At 39.5% G+C, this 18,988-nt stretch overlaps 1 long non-coding RNA gene across 4 annotated transcripts; it reads right to left on the bottom strand.

The window, feature by feature from the left end:
• Positions 1-3,590: 3,590 nt before the first annotated feature.
• Positions 3,591-16,699, bottom strand: LOC135966443 (uncharacterized). 4 transcript variants are annotated; one of them, XR_010579760.1, is made up of 5 exons: positions 16,610-16,699; positions 5,930-5,997; positions 5,000-5,099; positions 4,272-4,367; positions 3,591-3,838 (listed from the first exon to the last, which is right to left on the bottom strand). It is a non-coding gene; the product is annotated as an uncharacterized lncRNA (long non-coding RNA). The 4 variants fall into 4 exon arrangements; XR_010579761.1 differs by having other exon boundaries at positions 3,591-3,739; XR_012421724.1 differs by having other exon boundaries at positions 4,272-4,330.
• Positions 16,700-18,988: the final 2,289 nt, after the last annotated feature.

The following is an 18,988-nucleotide window of genomic DNA, read 5'->3' as shown; positions in this document are numbered from 1 at the left end:
GCCATTATTCTGTCTGCCCCAGAAACTGATTCTCTCGCTCGCTGTCTCTTCTTTTTAAATGCAGCCCCAAATAAAACATGTTTGTGGCTACCACTTTGTGATTCTAGTTACACTGTGGCTATCCCATCCCTGAGAGTGCATGTCTGTCCTTTAGAGATATGTGTATCTTGGCTGACAGTCATTCACAGGATAATAGCTGAAGAAAGAGGAATGTCTATAGCCTTCATTGATGGGAAATTCTCAGAGAGGACCTAGACATGATGCTTACCTGAGACGGCACCACTTTGGACTGCCCAGCTGGAGCACCTCTGGAATTTGCTCTAGATGGAATGACTCAGGGTTACTAACCCTTGAGGGGAGGATGACCACTGAGATTAAGGGTGAGGGTTTACAAAGGTGGAGGTTTGCATCTCAGAGATTACATAAGGAGCAGTGATTACACCAGAAAAGTGCAGACAGGGCAACAGGTTATGAGTTGGGGAGGGTTCATGCAGGAACTACTGCAAGGCCCTCAACTTGCTGGGTGCTTTGCCCCTGGACTATCTCTCTTAGACTAAACTACTCCTTTTTCTGCCCAGTTCCTTCGGTTAGTTTGCCAATCAGTAACAATGATATACCTGTACTGCTTTGTAGGGTGACACTATGGGAAACAAATAGGTTGGGCAGAAAAAAACAACAACAGCCTTTCCTGTTGCTGGCCCCATGTGAAGGAAGGGCGGCCTCCATCAATGAGGACAGTGCAAGTTCTAGATGGTTCCCAGCTGCAGAGTGAGTCATGGCGATGCCAGAGCAACTCCCTGGGTTCAGGAAAGACATGAGGGACAAATCTCATTCCTCAATATACAAGAGGGAGGTGTCTCAGTGCAGAGAGAGGCAGGTGGAGGGACAGTGCTGACACAGGTTAAAGTCATTTGTGACATTTTACATGCCTGCTGGGATAACTGTCCACTAATCAGACCACTAACATTTGCCTTTGGCTATAACAGTTTGAAGGATTCACATATTGGTTTTTGACAAGATTTCAGTAAAATTCATGGAATTTACTAAACACTAGTTCTTGTTATTATTTTCCACTTCATAAATCAGCAGAATAATTTTTCATTCACGCCTAGCTGACCTGTGGTCATAGGTGACCTCTCTTAGGTCATAGTTTCCTCTTAGTTCTTGCAACTTTAACTGTTGCTGCTGCTTTTTCCTAGGGAGGAGCTTGGGCACAGATGCTGCCTGGCACAATGAATGTGGCATTAGCCGTCCTCATAACAACAATCTGATAAATCAGTCTGTTGGCAACTCATGTGGATCTGGCAAAGAGGTAATGGGCACAAGTACTGGGCAATGTTTTCATCATGATTTATGATCTGCCCAGGTCAAAACTGAAGCGGGTCGGGTCAAGCTGCACTGGAATCATGTCTGGCTGGAGTTTTCTTGTCTGTTGGCAAAAAGCACTGGGCTTTCTACCTGATTCCAACAAGTATTAGACATTTTACTGAGAATGCGTGTACGCACACTGCAAACACAGTGTGAAGAAAGACATTGTCTTATTCATGGTTGTAAACCCAGTACCTCACTTAGCAGGGGTCAGGTTTGCTCTCAGTAAAGAAACTATATATAGGCCGGGCGCAGTGGCTCAAGCCTGTAATCCCAGCACTTTGGGAGGCCGAGACGGGCGGATCATGAGGTCAGGAGATCAAGACCATCCTGGCTAACACGGTGAAACCCCGTCTCTACTAAAAAAATATAAAAAATTAGCCGGGCGTGGTGGCGGGCGCCTGTAGTCCCAGCTACTCGGGAGGATGAGGCAGGAGAATGGCGTAAACCCGGGGGGCGGAGCTTGCAGTGAGCTGAGATCCGGCCACTGCACTCCAGCCTGGGCGACAGAGCGAGACTCCGTCTCAAAAAAAAAAAAAAAGAAACTATATGTAAGTGGAGTTGGCTGTGGTCATGCAGCACCTGTGTCACCTCAGGCAAGATACTCAACCTGTAAAAAGAAAACATCTGTCTCCCAAGAATCTTCTAAGGATTCAGTGAAGTCATGGATGTGAAGGTATTCTGTAACTCTGAAGTGTCATGTAAATGTCTTCAGTGGTTATTATATGCAATTTGAGTTAGATTTTACCTTTTCTGTGTACTATTTTCTTTAACAGAAAACACTGATAATTTCATTGATTAACTGACCTACCTGCCTTCTAAATGGTTACAATTCTTATCTAAGGGCATCTCAGCTAACTAAGCGGCATAGGGCCCATATGTCATTTTTTTTAAAAAGTTGTTTTGAAATTTTTCCTTGGAAAAAAGAACAGAACTGAGTCCACATCCATATCAAACAGCATACGTGACACCCAGTAGGAAAAACTCATAAATATCTGCAGGAGTCAATTGAGGATGAAGATTTGGGTTTGTTTTATTAGTGATTTTATGGAAGGATTGATATTACTAATCTCATTAAAGAAGGCATGGGCAAACCTCCTCTTACTAAAACGGAGTTAATTGGTTTGAAGAAACCAAGCTGAGATACTTTGGAGGGAGGAACAGATTCAGTCATTGACCAAGTATTGCCCATGCCCAAAGGCACTGGTTTACTTGTTGCTGAAAACAACTGGAACACTTCACACTCCACCTTATTATGAACTAGAACAATGGAGTTTTATGAAACTCCTCCAATGTACCAAGGAGCTGGTGAACCACAGGCTGCCTGAGTCATAGACTGTCTCTGAATTTGGCAGAACTTAGGCCATTGCTTCTTAACTCAATTTTGGTTTATTTGTTAATTTTTCATAATTAGTTCATATTCTCGTCAGGTCACAGATCTCTACCTGATATTAAATTGGTTGCTTGACTGATTTAATTGAGTGATTTGCATTTGCTCATCTTATCCTTTTGGTCGTTAGGAGGGAGTTAATTTTGTAACAAAGCTTCACTGTTGCCTGGTTGACTCTGGAGGAATCTTCAGCCTGCCTGAAGCATAGTGTGCTGCTGCGAGAGGTACCCCCTTCCTTATGGGGATATAGATTTGTGGGGAACAATGAATTAATGCTGCAGTTTTATCTCCAGCATTAAGGGAAGCTTAGTGGTAGCAAAGGAAGAACATGAATTTTGGAGGCCAGAATAAAATGATCTTAAATACTAGTTTGACATTTTTCTTGAGTGAACATTGTCACATTATTTTACCTCTGGATTATAATAGACCCTTGAAATATTTAAGTAACAATCTTGAGGCATGGGAATCCTCAAATGTGAGAATACTACAGAATATTTCTGGAGAGCTACAATAGAGAGGTGAGAAGACAAACTCAAGCTGAAATAGAGGTGCTCAGAATAATTCCATCTTACTCCCTGATTAAAGACTTGCTCAACTACTTCAGCCTTCAACTTGGCATCAGCATCAAATGAATGCTTTTGAAAAATTACACATTATACACTTTTGGGGTTACTGGCAAATAGCTAAGATCCCCAAGGTTAAGTCTTCAAATGACAAGTCTACTATAATACCTACTTCTTAATTTTGTTGTAACAATCAGAAAATGTAACATAGGTAGAAGAGTTAGAACATAGTATAATCAATAAATATGACACTCCTTCCTTCCAAAATAATGTTTATTGGATAAGTCAAGAAATATTGGTAAGGGAATTGCTTCTCTTCCTGTAGAAGTATGATAAGTGTAGGCAGTCTTCGGACATTTTTTCTAGAATTCTCTAGACTCATCACCTTGGAAACATTGGTTGTGTCCATACATTGGGTCTGTGGCCATATGAGGAAGAAGCCAGGTCATAATTGCTTGTTCACCCCTCCTCACTCCTCCCTCTTCTTGATTCTCTGTGAGGTAGGATTTGAGCTTATCTACAGTTATGTATGTAGAGGGGAGGGAGGTTTTATTTTTTAAATTCATTTTCTTATTAACTAGATTTTTGTCAAATTTAAAAGGTGTCTTAAAAGATGGATTACATAATTAACATAAATCTCTGAAATAAATTAACAATAAGAAAGGAAAATTAAAAGAATCAACACTAACGTATTAAACACAGTTAACCCTTGAACAACATGGGGGTTAGGAGCACCAGCTCCCCCATGCAGTCAAAAATCTGCATATAATTTTTGACTCCCCCAAAACTTAACTACTAATTGGCTACTGTTGATTCAAAGCTTTATTGATAACAAATAGTTGATTAACACATATTTTGTACATGTATTATATACTGTATTATTAAATATAGTAAGCCAGAGAAAAGAAACTGTTACTAAGAAAATTATAAGGAAGAGAAAATATATTTACCATTTATTAAGTGGATCATTATAAAGGTTTTCATCATTGTCATTTTCACATTAAGTAGGCTGAGAAGGAGGAAGAGAAGGGGTTGGTCTTGCTGTCCTAAGGTGGCAGAGGCAGAAGAGGTGAAGAGGTGGGAGGGGAGGCAAGAGAGTAAGGCATACTTGGTGTAACTTTTATTGAAAAAAAATCCATGTATAAGTGGATCTGCGTGGTTCAAACCTTTGTTGTTCAAAGATCAACTGTATATTATAGTTCATGTGAGAAGTCACGGTCAGAGCAAGAAAGGCAAGAAGTTGTCTAAAACAAATAATCTGTATCCCATAATTCTTTCACATACACACAAATTAAATAGAACACTTTAAAAATTACTTCTACTGCTTCTAGTTTAAGATGTGCAAGATTTCATTTTAACACCTACTAAGAAAAAAGTAGAGATGCTCAAAGAGAAGTAAACTAATGACATTGTAGACAATGAAATTGTGGATAAACCAACAAATTATTTTAATAAACTTTTGGGAGATTGCAAATGAATGGGAATATCTTGGTGAATGAAATAGGCTAAGAAACTCATCATTTTATAGATGATAAGCTACAAGGAGATATTAGTCAATCTCTTCTGCAAAATCCCAGAAAGTCTCTGGCCTGAGTCCATAGCAAGGGAGTAAGAACTGGAGTTGAAATCAGGGGATTTGTTTGAAGTCTGCAATGAAGCTGCTGCAACCAGTACATACCTCAGTCCTTCTTCCCCAAACCAACATGCAAAACACCAGGTGGCTCTTCTCTAAAACTGAACAATGTTTGGGAAAAGCAAAGACTTCTAGTCCTAGTCACCTATGGATAAAGCATAGAAGGCTTTTCTGTGCTTGCAGGACTGAATGCAAATATTAATAAATTTACATGGTAAAAAAAACCCCAAAAGTATAATGGATAGGAGGAAAAATAGAACATGTAGAAGAAAGGGTAAGGATGCCAATACACTGATACCATTAATGCAGTCATAAATATTTGCTGAGAACCTACTGGGTGCAGATGTTGTTTTAGGTACTCGAGATACAGAGAAAGGTGAAAAAGACAAAACTTCTTACCCTTATGAAGCTTACATTAAATTATGCTTTTAATAAGTGAGTTGCAAGAGATACTGCAAAAGCTGATGGGATAAGAAATAGAGGTTTAAATGTATTGTTTAAAGATATAAAGGTAACTGATAGAATTATTAATACTAATAATATATATTGAGAAGAGTAGAGATGAGTAAGTGACCTGAATTTTAAGCTCTCATGTATGGGATTAATTAGATTCTATTTAAAGTGGATAAATCAAAACAGAGATAAAATCATAGTATCTGGAATTAGGGAGGTAACCACTAAAACTACAAGCAGAAACAATTGGAAGAGTTTGCTTCTGGGATGTGGTATTGGGGGTAAGAAGAGAAAGATATGGGTGCTATTTTTGCTTTTTATCATATATCCTATTTGCTTTGTTACCATGTGTGTATGTTATATTGATTAATATATATTTTTAAATTAAGTGACTTCTAAGAACAGTTACAGTTGAAGAAGGAGACCTATTTTTCATCTACCAAGTGTCATGGATTAGGCATAAAATCATTAGAAATGGATTTTCCTTTCTGCATCCTTTAGTAAGTGTTTAAAAATAGATACCATTTTGATGTCTCGTCTTGGCTGTAGTGAATGGTAGAGTCAAAATAATAGGTTTGTGAAGACAGGAGCTGGAAGTGAAAGATAACGAGAAGTTTATACAGTGTGTTATCAGAATAGCTTGAGTGCAGTTCATTTGAACAAAGTAATGTTTTCATTTCTCCATTGTTTAACTGTGTTTAACCCGCAGTGTTAAGGAAATTTGGAGCTAACATTTATTGAATGCTTTTTTTGTATAAAGTACTTTGCATATGATAAGCCATTTAACCTGCTCAACAACTTTATGAAATTGGCATTAATTTTCACATTGGATAGATGAGGAAATTGAAAATTAGACACATAACAAAGCTTGCTAAAGGCAACCTAATTTTTAAGTGGAGAGCTAGGTTTCCAGAGTATAGGTATACACTATTATATATCTATTCCAGAGTATATATAGTATATATAGTGTAACATGTTTATCTTTATAAGCTATTGGGAAACATCTCCCCGTGTGAACAAGAAATGGAAGAGCTGCTAAAGCAAAGCCCTTGAGTAGACACACAAGTAATTTTAAGTAAGAGTACAAATAATTCATCAGTAGTGACAAAAATGGAGAGTACATGACTCAGATATAATTAGGCAGGTAGATGTGAAGAGCTCATTTAAGTTCTCTTCGGATTTCTCCTGTTTTATCATTGAAAAGGGGAGTTGGGTCATCAGTTAGGAGTAGCAGGAGAGGGGTGGGGTAAAGGTGTTGGGAGAAGTTTAAAGAGGAAAGGACAGGTGAATAAATGACTCCTGTAGGGAAGGTACTGGATAGTGTTGTCTGATGACATAAGATTCAAAGCTCTGTGTGTGTGTGTGTGTGTGTGTGTGTAGGGGTTAGGAGGAGAGATGGAAAAAGATTTAGAAGAGGAGCAAGGAGGACACATTTCCCACCTCCAGGCCTAGAGACCTGTAATGGCCACAACCTGAGAGGGCTGGAGAGGAAGCAGGGAACTCAGGAAAGAGGCGGCTTTTAGTTGGAGCCCTCAGGAGAGAGGAGCATTCATGGACATTTTGAGGATGTTGGGTAGTGATGATGCACTGAGCACTCTTCAGGGTACAGCAGAAGGGTTGGAGGAGTTGGGGATGAGGTGGGAGCTGGAGTTACAGCTTTATGGATATTGGGGTTTGGGTTTGTGGGATCTCCTGAGAGGCCTGAGTTTTTTGTGCTGACTGAAGTAAGTGAGGATAAAGAGAGAGAGTGGTAGAGACTGTGAGTCTCCATTGGGAGGGAGCTCGAAAGCTCCTCTGTTTTGCTGCCAGTGGAGGGGTGGAGGATGATGGCGGACAGCCTCATGGTGAGCATGAGTGGTTCTGGGGCCATCTCCTCACTTGTGTGAAATGAATCAACTTCCATGAGTGTGATACTTGTTCAATGTCTGTCTCCACCACCAGATGCTAAATTTACTCCATGAGGGCAGGGACAGTATAGCTTACTTTTGCATCTTCAGTGCCTTGAACAGTGCCTAGCACATACAAGGAGCCCAATAAATATATGTTGAATGAATACATAAGTAATGAAAGAATTGAGGATTCTTGGCACAGAGGTCAGTATAAGCAGCAATCTGATGAGGCTGCCAATAAAAGGATAAAGGGGATAATGTCCAGAGTGGAGAAGGTAATAATCTCTTTTTACTCCTCACTGGGCAGCATACATCTGTAGGATTTTATCCATTTTTGGCCCCTACACTGTAAGAAGGATGAAGTTCACTTCTTAGTATGTTAGGCAATTTTGGCTGCCAGAAAAAGGGACAACTTACGTCAGACTCTGTTAAGTACTGAGGGATTTCATGAAAAAATAATTGTAGGAGAAAGGCAACAGAAATCTCATGGAAGCACAGGAGTAGTTCTATATGTGGGCCTCATGGGGAATGAAACACACTTGGGGACCGGAGTTATTTAATGGCTCTCTCAGTGTCCAAAGGTTGAGAGTCAGTTCTCCCTCTTAATAGTGACTCAGCTCTTTTCTGTCTCTTGGTACTGCTCTAGGAATTCCTGATCAACCATGTCACCCTTTATTCTAAATATACTTTTACCACTTCATATTTGCCTAGAGTTTCTGCTTATTCATTGTTTATGCTTAGTTACCCAATATGCTCTAAGGCTTTGAGGCTGCTCTTCCTCATCTTCCCCCATCATATCAGTCCAGATACTCTGTAATCACTTTGTAGACTTCTCTCAATATTTAAGCTTACCCAGTCAATTTTTCATTCCTATTTGTGGCTTTAAAAATGCTTCTCAATAGTTTTCTGTTCTCTCAGCTGTCTTCTCCTTTGTTACAAGAGGTCACAATTTCTTACTTGGTAGCAACTGACCCATCTTCCCCTTTTCTAAGCCCCTGAAAAGGGCAGGTGAAGGTGGGGGTGTCCTTTCCCTGTCATATCAATCTCTTCTGGTCTTCAAGATGGCATTTTAATCTTTCTACCTGTCTGTGAAGATCTCAATCTTTTGGCTTAGAAAATCTCTCTTATCCCCTAGGTTAATCAGTCTGTCTTCTTCAGATTTTGTGGTTGGTTGTCTTCTGTTCCTCCTTTGGTGAGATAGAAACTTGCTTTCTAAACCACTACAGTTCCTACTTGAATTCCTAAGCAAATCTGACATCTAAGAGACAGAGAAGGTTACACACAATTTTTTGGTGCCTTCCTAGCATTGTATTGTAGGTTTGTGTTGATCTTGTTCAGTTACTTCTCTATTTTGGCCGATGATCCATATGTATATCTAAGTACTTATGGACAACACCAACTCAGTGTCCTATGGGGCATTCAGATGAATCTTCCCCCTTATGTCCTTCCATGTTCCTACTTCTGCTAATTTCACCACCATCTACCCAGGAGCTAAAGCTCTCAATTGGTATTTATATTCCACTACTTCTCTCTTGTCCTCACTCTAGACACTTAATTAGTTGTCTAATCTCAGGCAAAGAGAGGTGTCAGGTGGTACGAATTTGGTAAATCAAAACATTTGTAAGGCTAAAGATTAAAAGGATGTGATGAGCTTGTCTACCTTTGTTTTTTGCTTTGCTGTTTCAACAAGAGGTGTGTTAGCAAATGCCCATGACAGAGAAGTTAGTGGACTTCAGCAAAGGAAAGAAGCAGCAATGAAACACGGTTCAAGTGTTCATGTACACTGTGCTCAGAGTTTGTTCTGTGAAGACCCGTCCTTTCTTCATCAGGGAGATGGAGTATACCAAATCATGTGAAGGTTACAGAAATACTTCCTATGACTGCTTCAAGCAAATCTCTATGCTTTCTTCCTTAAATGTCGTGCAGTTAAAGAAAAGTGCTTACTCGTCCTGTCTTACTTTATATATTGGAGTAAGCTCAAAATAATTGTCAGGCAACAGCTGCTAATAATTACAGAGAAAGCATTTTATGTCTGCCCAGTCAAAGCACTTTTTGTGTTTGACATGATGAGCATTGGTGGACTGCTTCTTTCTCTACTTTACCCAGTTTCAACTTTTCTTACCTTTGGTTGTATTTATTTCTATGATAAGTGCCACACCTGCCTCACTAACCCATCACATGTCCCTTTCTTGTTAGCTAAAGGCACCACCACGTCCAGTACAGACTCTGATCTTTGGTCTCTCAGCTTTTGACTAGCATGACATCAGCTGTCCAGGAATTGCCATGTCAGTCTGGAATCTGGAAGATAGAAAATGGTCTATAAAATAGTCTACTGCCCACTTCCAGATTCTCTGTGGTGTCTTGAGAATAAATTGTCTGGGTATATATTGTTAAGTATACTCAATTTGTGTCTGTGGCGATCTGCCTGGTATTCTTGTTAGAAAGAATTTTACAAAATGTTTAGGTGCCTCCTGTGTATTGGGTAATTGTTAAGCATGTTCACACATGCTAACTTATTTGAGCTTCTTTAGAAATCAGTAAGACATCAGTTTCAGATTTTACAGATACAGAAAATAGTTGACTCAAGTCACATAACTAGTAAATGGATGAATGGAAATACTATGAGCTTGGCCTGGCTTCTGTCAAAACCATGCTTCTTGCAATACATATATAAAATATCTGTTTCTGTCAAAACCATGCTTCTTGCAATACATACATAAAATATCTGTTTCTGTCAAAACCATGCTTCTCGTAATATATATATATATATATATATATAAATATATATATATATAAAATATCTGGATACCTGGATATATTCAGATATCTTTTCCTTCCTAGTTTTTTATATATATATATATATATATTACATACACACACATATATATGTGCATGTAAGTTACATTATATATATATGTTACACTAGGGTAGCTAGCTACTATGTCTTACCTCTTGTCCCTGTATTTATTTATTTATTTATTTTTGGAGATAAGGTCTCCCTCTGTCACCCAGGCTGGGGTGCAATGGTGCGATCACAGCTCATTGCAGCCTTAACTTCCCAGGCTCAAGCAATCCTGCCATCTCTGTTTCCCAAGTAGCTGGGACTACAGATGCAGACCACCACTCCTGACTGATTTTTTTACGTAGAGACAGGGTTTCACTATGTTGCCCAGGCTGGTCTTGAACTCCTGGGGTCAAGCAATTCCCCTGCTTCAGCCTCCCAGAGTGTTGGGATTACAGATGTGAGCCTTTACACCTGGCCCCTTGTCCCTGTCTTAATTTTCCACCTTCAGTTTGTAGCTCAACATCAGAAAATTGCATTTCTTCTGGCCCTTTGACATTGGACAACCTGTCCTCTGCCTGCATTTTCACTTTTTGGTTACTTTAGCCTTTAACTTCTGGAAGAAAGAGATATTCAATAGTGTCATAGCATTAGATAATAGAACTTAGATTTGCTCCAGATTCTACTGCTTCTTCAAGGCATTAATTGGGATAAGTTATCAATCTCCCTAGCACTCAATTTCCTTATATGCAGAATAAACAGATTGGATGAAATTGTCTAAGGCTACTTCCTCCTCTAATAACAGTTTTTAATTTTAATTGAGAGTTAATGATGTCTTTGCTAGGATGTAGGTATTATTTAAGTTTTCATTTAAAGAAACTGAAAATAAACACTCTCATTGAGGAAACTGAAGCTCAGGAAGTTTAAGTAACTCACCCAAAATGACAGCACTAACAGGTTGTTGATCTTGGATTTGAACCCAGTTACTTGCGTATAAAGTCAAATACTCCTAACATGGCACACAAATGATCCATGAGCTTGCCTCTTCAGACTTAACTCTCATACTGCAACAATATATTCTAGTGACCGATGTGTTTGTAGATTCCCTGTACATGGGCAGGGTGTATGAAGAATTTTAATTGTGTTTGATATCTCTGAGCCTTTACTTGTGTTCGTAATTTCCCTCTCTGGTGTATGTTTGCTTCCTCTCACCACCTGAGTAATTCCCATTTTTTCTTTCATAACTTAGTTCATGTGTCTTTTTCTCTAGAAAGCTTCTCAAATTCCCTGGTTGAGAAATGCTGTCTTCCTTATTCTCATAATACATTATGTGTACTTTCATTTTCAAATGTACCACATTTTCTTAAATGCACGTATTTTATTCTGTCTCCCTCATTAAATCATAAGCTCTTGGCAAGAGTGCACTTGTCCTAGTTATCTTTTTATCCTGGAATCTAGCACATGCACAGTAAATCTTATGTGAACTTAATTGATCACAATGGTGCCAAGCACAGGGATTTACCCTTGTTTTTCTCAAGTTGTTTTCTGAGTATGGTTATATTCACATCCTCATTTTACAAATGGAGAAATGCAGGCTACATAACCCAGGATAGAACCTCAAGATCTTACCCACGATCAGACTTCTAGAAGGAGTTATCTGTGCACATTTCCCCAATGCCTTCACTTCCCTTTCATAGCTAAGTCTCCCCCAATTCACCACACTACTCAGATTGTTCTGGCTAAGATCTCAATGGTATCCATATTACAAAATCCAATATCTATTCCCAATCTTCCCCATACTTGGTTTTCCCTGAGTGATCATTCTCCTCATTTGATAGTCTTTCTTTCCATGGCTTCTGTAACACACAACTTACTATAACACAAAAATCTAGTGTTCCTGCTACCCCATCTGGCCAACCCTTCTCATTCTACTTCGGGAGTGCCACCTTCTCTATTTAGAAATTGAAGTTCTTCAAAGATCAGTCTTGGACCCTTGTTTCTTTCTAATCTCACATTCTTTTCCTATGATGGCTCTTACACTCCCACAGCTTATAAAAAATGTTATGTATGCACCAATGATTTAGAGATTGATATATACATAATATACACCAATATTAAACACAGACATTTCTGAGCTCCAAAGACATACCTGCAATATTTACTTAGTAAGTGTTACTAAGTAAATGTTACTTACTCTTGGAAATTTTTTTTTTTTTTTTTTTTTTTTTTTTTTTTTTTTTTTTTTTTTTTGAGACGGAGTCTCGCTCTGTCACCCAGGCTGGAGTGCTGTGGCCGGATCTCAGCTCACTGCAAGCTCCGCCTCCCGGGTTCCCGCCATTCTCCTGCCTCAGCCTCCCGAGTAGCCGGGACTACAGGCGCCCGCCACCTCGCACGGCTAGTTTTTTTTTTTTGTATTTTTTAGTAGAGACGGGGTTTCACCGTGTTAGCCAGGATGGTCTCGATCTCCTGACCTCGTGATCCGCCCGTCTCGGCCTCCCAAAGTGCTGGGATTACAGGCTTGAGCCACCGCGCCCGGCTCTTTTTTTTTTTGAGATGGTGTCTTGCTCTGTCGCCCAGGCTGGAGTGCAGTGGCGCGATCTCAGCTCACTGCAAGCTCCACCTCCCAGGTTCACGCCATTCTCCTGCCTCAGCCTCCTGAGTAGCTGGAACTACAGTGCCCGCCACCACGCCTGGCTAATTTTTTGTATTTTTTGGTAGAGACGGGCTTTCACCGTGTTAGCCAGGATGGTCTTGATCTCCTGACCTCGTGATTCGCCCGCCTTGGCCTCCCAAAGTGCTGGGATTACAGGCATGAGCCACCATCCCCAGCCCATACATCTCAATTTTTTACATGTCAGGATTTGAACTCATTTTTTAGTCCATCAAATCTACTCTTAATTTATATAGTCTCAATTTCCCTACCCCCCATTCTCCCAATTGCTCATAACAGAAATGCTAATGTTATCCTTGACTCTTGTCTGTTTTAAAACATCTGTCAAGGCATTACCTTGTAGACGAACCTTGCAACTGTCTACTTCTTCATATATCCATTGCTGTGCTTCTGGCTCAGCTGCCACCATCTCCTTCATGAACTACAGCAATAGCCTCCCAACTGGACCTTTACTTTCACCCACACTGCTGTCATCATCTCTCTTTGCTCATCTCCTCCATTTTTTTCTACATATAGACCACTAGTCTTTAAAAATGAAAAATTAGCCGGGCATGGTGGTGGGGGCCTGTAATCCCAGCTATTCAGGAGGCTGAGGTAGGACAATCACTTGAACCTGGGACACAGAGGTTGTAGTGAGCTGAGATCATGCCACTCCAGCCTGGGATACAGAGCAAGGCTCCATTTCAAAAAAAAAAAAAGTTATATCCCTGATTTAAATCCTAAAATGTTTTCCATTTCTCTTAGGATACAAAAGAAATTCTTGATATGGCTTACAAGGTCCTGCATGATTGGATGCTCACCTTTTAATTTTTCCAACATTGTTTTCCATCTTAGCACTGATCACAGTTATAATTATGTCATTATTTATGTGCTCTATTTTAAAAAACTATTTTCCCCACTAGAATGTAAATTCGGTGAGATCTGTGTCCAGATTTGTCCTTGACTTAAACTGTTTTCTGCCACTATAACAGAATATCTGAGACTGGGTAACTAATAACAGAAATGTATTTATTTATTATTCATGCAGGCTGGAAAGACAGAAAGCATGGTGCCAGCATCCGGCCAGGGCCTTCGTATTGTATCATCCCGTGGTGGAAGGTGGAGAGCAAGCAAGCTTATGAGACAGAGAGGATGGGAGCCAAACTTCATTAGTTTATAGGAACCCAGTCCCACAATAAGTAACCCACTCTCATGATAATGGCATTAATCCATCCATTCATGAGGGCAGAGCCCTCCTGATCCAATCACCTCTTAAAGGTCCTACCTCTTAATACCATCACAATGGCAATTAAATTTCAAAATGAATTTTGGAAGAGACATTCAAACTACAGCAGTCCCCTTGATCACTGAGTCATAGGAGCATAGCATAATGCCTTGTATACAAAAGATAGCCAATAAATATTTGTTGAACGAATTAATGAATCAATTAATGACACCTTTTTGAGTTGCACTAAAAATAGGTCACCTTTTAGAGTTCCCCTCTGGATAATTCTCCCAATTCAAATATCCTTAAAAATTCTAATTTTTAAGAATTAAACCTAGCTACATTGTATCCCAAATTATCCACTTTTCTGCCTATCATGCTTATTGTACATAAAACTCTACTATATGCCAAGCACAGAAGTAAGAGAAGTAAAAAGGCAGCGAGGTACAGTGGGCAAAAAGGAGACACAGAATACATCAAACTGTTTTCAACCCTTTGTAACAAATATTTACTAACCTGAGTACTGGTGTACTGGTGTATTTCTCTCATTCGAAAGATGATTGCTGTGGCTATTGCTATAAAGGAGGTGAGCTGCCCAACTTTTTGTGCTGTGTGTTCCATGATGTTTGGGCCACAATGCCCTTTCAGTGTGCATATGCCTTAAGTGGCATTGATGACCGATGAATATGAGTTCATTTCCATTGTCATAAACTCTAAGGAACTAGTCCAATCCTTTTAGGAAAGTGTTGTCATGCTGGTTATTGTTTTCAGCTTGTATATCTTGGCTGTCTTTTACAGACATGCATATGCTATGCTGTAAGCCTTAGTCTAATATAATAGAAAATATGACCTGTATTTTTGTGTGGCCAATTGTTTTCTCATGTTACAGGCAGTGTAGCCTTGTAGAACTCAGGTAAAGAATAGAGTGAAAAATAGCCAATGTTAGTAATAGACTGAATTCTGTGTTAGTCATCGAGCTTTCTTTGTTAGGTAATTCTAAGCAAGAGATTGCACTACTATCTCATATCATTGTGTTTCAGCATTTTCAGTGAATGTGCACCTTCTAATATTGAAAGTTAAGTGGCCAGGGTGACAGTGATGAGTGAGCAAAAGTCAAGATGCATACACATAGCAAAAATGATTCTATGTTAAGAATGTTAACATTGTCAGGAGTTTTCAGGCTTTGGTTACTATTTGTATGCTCTTTTTAAATCCCCAGCACAGCAGTACTCAAATTAGTACTGGAGAAGTATCAAATGGCATGTGAAAAAATATCTACGGCTACGTGTTTGCTTGTAATTTAATTTATTTTAATTACTAAATCACTTGCACCCAGGAAATCAGCAGTTTTTTTCTTGAATAAGTGAAAACATATAACTTTAGCACAGCATTAATGTTTTGTTGTACTAAATATTTAGCAACAAAAAGTTCACTGTCTTGGACTGCCATATACATTGTGGATTTTTGTAGGTTGAACAAAATATGCCACATTAAAGTACTGCAAATTCATAGACTGAAATCTAGGGCAAAGTTCAAATCCCTTCAACTGTTTTTTTTTTTTTTTTTTTTTCTTGGCAGACTGTGTGTTTCTGTTCAACCACAATGCTAATCCCGCCCTGAACTCTTATTTAAATGTCTTTTTATTAAAATCTTTATTTAATCTGATTTAAACAGAAGTTTTTTACTGGGAAGAAAATTAAGAGATTATAGCATTATAACATATTGTAAACATTTTGCAGAACCACTAGTTAGTATTAACTGTCAGTTAATGCAGAATAAACCATGATAACAAAAATATTCTGAGATAGTGTACATAATACATCTTCTAGACAAACTTCTAAGTACTACAGCTCTTTGTGCTTAAGCCTGTGTTATGAAATCTTTGCTAAATAAAAGTTTACCCCTTTTCTGTGTTGGGTGGGTAGTGTGGTGTGAACACACTCAAATCTTCATGGCTGAACTTTGGAATCAGTGCTCAGCAGTGATTCTGACCTGGTTCTATGGCGTGCAGAGGTGTGTAAAGAAACCCTCCTCAGGGATGCACATCCCCAGACTGCCCTTTTTCTCTAACTCAGGCTGACTTTAGAACCAGGTGTACCTAAACCACACTTTGTCTCGGGTGGGGGTGGGGAACAAACATAAAAAAACAAAAACAAAAAACCCACAAAACTATCATGCTGTTTTTTCTCCTTTTTACGTTTCTCACTGTCTATTTTGGCAACATCTACAGCGAGAGAAAGCACTAGATGCTCCCAAGCTTGGTCCAGGATCAGCTGCTACAAATCTTCTTCCCTCCCTTCCTTCTGGGACGTTTGTGCCAAAACAGCTCAGGATGAAAGGCATTTTCAGTTTTTGCTGTACTTTTCCTCTTGGTTAAAGACATGGAAAATTAGAAGAGAGAAACTGCTAAATGAGACCATAAGAGCTGAAAATGCTGAGGGTACCCAAAAGCAACAGGAAAGCCCCCACTCCGTCTGTCATAGCTAGAGAAGGGAGGGTGACTGGACTGAGAGGGGAGAGCTGGTCCTGCAGGGAGGAGGTTGGAGTTCCGAGGTAGAAGTCCAGTTCTTCGACTTCTCTAAGATGGAGGAAAAGGACAAGAAATGGTACAGGGAAAGACCATGTAGAGAGTAAAAGAATAATCGGAAGGCTTTACCTAATGCTCTGTGTCTTCTCTGGAAAGACATTCTCTGTGAGGAGGCTGTCATCAGAAATGAGGAAGATGGCTGAGGAGAGAGCAAGGAATGGCTAAAATGCAAAGGCTGAGTGTTGTTGGAGAAGGAGGAGGGGATATTAATGGTCTTTCGGTGGTTAGCAGGACTCTGACTTAGTAATAATGGATCATAAGCAGAAGTGGGTACATATTCCATCTTTAAGAAAAATAATACAAAATTACCAATACAGACTATGTACAAAAGTAAACATTTAAGATAAAAAATTACAACAAATTACAATAATTTATGTTTGCTACTTCACAAAAATATATGACTGTGGGAACCATTGCCAGGCTCTTGAGGGCTTTGGAAAGAGCCTCTTGCTAAAAAGGAGGTTAAACCTTAAAGCTTCATTAGCTTCGTGGTAAATTCACCTCTGGTCACAAGAAGAGAAATACCACTAGAGTAAAGGTCTGACTGGCACAGTATGACATTTCAGACAGCATCTTAAAGGCACTTTTGTGGGAGCAGATGACAGATGCCTTCACAATACTGGCCTCAAACTATTCAGAACACCACTAACTTCTGATTTTTCTATAAAACTTGAAGAAGAACATGCATATGAAGATGCTTTAAAAACTCTTAAAAGTCTCCCTAAATGTTAGTGTTTTTTTCTTACATTCTGCAAACTCCACTGTGCCTCAATCAACAATCAAATTTGGCCAGATGCAATGGCTCACTCCTGTAATCCCAGCACTTTGGGAGGCCGAGGCAGACGGAACACAAGATCAAGAGATCGAGACCATCCTGGCCAACATGGTGAAATCCCGTCTCTACTAAAAATACAAAAATCAGCCATGTGTGGTGGCACGCAGCTGTAGTCCCAAGCTACTCGGGAGGCTGAGGCAGGAGAATAACTTGAACCCCGGGGGTTGGAGGCTGCAGTGAGCCAAGATCGTGCCACTGAACTCCAGCCTGGGCGACAGAGTGAGACTCCATCTCAAAAAAAAAAAAAAAAATCAAATTTACCTAAGCATTCAACAAACCTATTTATTTTTTACCTTGTACAAGTACTTTAGGGTTTCACAAATAATTGCTATGTGATATTACCTTTCATTTTTCCTAGAACATTCTTTTTTCACCTTTGTATTCCATAGTTGAGACAATAAATTTTGTAAATTTTAGTCCCCATTTACAAGCGATTCACCCTCAGCCTTCATTTTTCTTTTTTTTCTTTTTCTTTTTTTTTCTTTTCTTTTTTTCTTTTTCTTTTTTTTTTCTTTTTCTTTTTTTTCTTTTTCTTTTTCTTTTTTTTTTTTTTTTTGAGACGGAGTCTCACTCTGTCGCCCGGGCTGGAGTGCAGTGGCCGGATCTCAGCTCACTGCAAGCTCCGCCTCTGGGGTTTACGCCATTCTCCTGCCTCAGCCTCCCGAGTAGCTGGGACTACAGGCGCCCGCCACCTCGCCCAGCTAGTTTTTTGTATTTCTTAGTAGAGACGGGGTTTCACCGTGTTAGCCAGGATGGTCTCCATCTCCTGACCTTGTGATCCGCCCATCTCGGCCTGCCAAAGTGCTGGGATTGCAGGCTTGAGCCACCACGCCCGGCCAGCCTTCATTTTTCTGTAATAAAGTTCTAACTTCTGCTTTCGTCTTCTTTTGGTACCTTCTTAATTCCCTTGATGATACACAGTTCTCATCTCTGTTCTTTTTCTGGGTTGATCCTTATTTTTCTTAAAGCACATGGCCAAAACTACAACCAAGTTTGCATGGAAGAAAGTGTCATCATTTTATAAATCATTCTAATGCATGTGTGTGAGTTTTTAATTCTGTTGCTACATTATGCCCGGCATTTGGTTGGTTGTTGGCCATAATGAGATTTTTTTCAGTTTGATGTCTCTTTTAGATTCTCTTTAATATTATTTAGATTCTCAATAATTCTCCTTGGAATCATAGGAGAAATTTGGTCAGGATAATCCAGAAGTTTGAAGTAATGGGCAAAAGCACTCAAACTACTGGGGAGAGTGATGAATGAAGCAGACAGGAAGTGATAGAAAGGAGTGGGGTTGCAATCTGAAAAGAAGCTTTTGAGAGATCAAAAAACAAAGTCACAGGATAAGGAGCAGTTTTTAATTGACAAGATAAAAGGATTATAATCCTAGAGAAAAAGCAGGAAGTTGGCACCAGGTTGATATAATGAAGGTAGAGTTTTACCTTGTAATAAGGTCCAAGGTTCTTTCATTCAATGAGTGGCCAGTGTGGGGTGGAGTAGCAGGTCAGGATGATCAACTAGATAGAACTTGTGTGGTAGGGAATAGAAGAATGGTTCTCAACGCTGACTGCACATCAGAACCACCTGGAGAGTTTTAAAGCCTATCAAGGCCC

This window comes from Macaca fascicularis, chromosome 12 (assembly GCF_037993035.2).
Source record: "Macaca fascicularis isolate 582-1 chromosome 12, T2T-MFA8v1.1".
Lineage (NCBI taxonomy): Eukaryota > Metazoa > Chordata > Mammalia > Primates > Cercopithecidae > Macaca > Macaca fascicularis.
The sequence above is the reverse complement of the archived record's forward strand: the minus strand, read 5'-3'. Positions and strand labels throughout refer to the sequence as shown.